The sequence below is a fragment of the Capsella rubella genome, unplaced genomic scaffold (genome assembly GCF_000375325.1).
Source record: "Capsella rubella cultivar Monte Gargano unplaced genomic scaffold, Caprub1_0 scaffold_3, whole genome shotgun sequence".
NCBI lineage: Eukaryota > Viridiplantae > Streptophyta > Magnoliopsida > Brassicales > Brassicaceae > Capsella > Capsella rubella.
Genome location: NW_006238921.1, coordinates 10,443,319 through 10,445,207, shown reverse-complemented (window position 1 = coordinate 10,445,207; position 1,889 = coordinate 10,443,319).

Genomic DNA, 1,889 nt, shown 5'->3' with positions numbered 1-1,889 from the left:
CAAATTATAAATAAAAATTTTGTCAAAAAACAAAATGTTAACTTAAAGATCAGAAAGTGAGACATTCAACATAGAAAACGTAATACGTAAAAAATGAAAAAAAAAATGAAGATAAAGTATATATATATTTTTTGTCTTGTAATAACATTTTTTAATCAAATTATAATTAAATTATAAAAATGAAAAGAAAATGTAATGACCTTATTTTAAAAGCTTCATCGATGATATCACTTAGGTGCACGTTCGGTTCAAATCATACAATAACTTTTTTTGTGATGACAATCAAATGATAGCGAGACGTAGAGACATCCTCATATGCACCTGTATTTATTGTCTTATGGCATACCAATTTCTGTTATTAAGTATTATTATGAGTATAATGTAGACCTGTATTTAATATAGTTCTCTATTTACGTTCTTTCATATAAATCATTATGTGTTTCTCCTCTTGTGGTTAACAAGTAACTAGCTAGGTGTAAAATATTTACAAAAATTATTGGCACTTTTTTTTTTATAAAATAATATCCTAAGAAAATATTATTTGTAAAATGGAATGTGGAAAAGATATATGATTTACCACGTTCATACATAGACCCCATCCATGGTGAACATAAGAAGAACAAAGAATAATGGTACATGTTAGGGTTTAGTTGGTTCTTCTACAACCATCATCAAACACACCGCAAATATAAATGTTTGTGGGGGATTGTGATTGTTACAATTTTTAAAGGTAAATTTTTTATATCCTATTTGGTTAACATGGAACTCTTATCACTATTTACGATAGCAGCCAATCACACATATATATATATATATTTGTTATTTGCACTTAATATTAAACAATAATCAATTTTATATATTATTATATGTACTTTCTAATGCTTCTTAAGATCTTGAAATATTACAAAATGATGTCTAAATGCACCATCTACTATTAAAATATATTGGTATGACTATGAGATAAATATAATAGTATATTTTTAATATTTTGAAAATTTATTCGCAAATAAAAATGATTAAATTATAGAATTCCTTTTTTATTTTAAATATATATATATATATATATATATATATATATCAATTTTTTAAAAGCTTGCATTTAATCATACATTAACAATGCAATTTTTTAATACAAATGTAACATCTATACTATTAAAACTGAAGTACACAATGAATTTACACTATAGTTTCAAAATGAAATAATTATCATTTCTAACTGGGTTAACACGCGGATATAACTAACTAAACGGATATGTTAATCGGGTTTAGAGATTTAATCTCCATCGTTCATTTTTCAGTTGATAAAAAAAAATTGGTTTTCAATATTAAAGGAAAGATAATTATTACGTTTGATATTTAACTTTATTTGTAAGATACAATGCCTAAAATTTAGCTTAATTGGCAAGATTTTCTTAATTTCAAATATTTTATAAAGATCTTGATCGAAATTTTAAACATTGAGTATTTTAATATTTGTTTTAATAGAAACCATTCCATGTTTTCTTAGTATGGAATATTCAATGTAGTTGACTTTTTAAACTATTTTAATTTTTAACTTGAGCAACCAAATCAATCTATATTAATATTTTTTAAATACATTTGATAATATAACTTTTTATTTGTAAGATTTTTATTAATAAACTTTTGTCATTTCATTATATATTAAAAATTGAAGAATTATTTATTAAGTAATCATTATCCTATTCGATTTTCTTTGAATATATATTTCCTTAGTCATTTAAAATTCATAATATGTATATATTTCCTTAATCATTTAAATCTAAATCGTTTATATCAAAATCATTAATTTATGGTAGGCAAAATCAACGGATTATATCTTAATTTATAACAATTTACTAATTTATGGTAATTAAATTCGCCTATTAAAT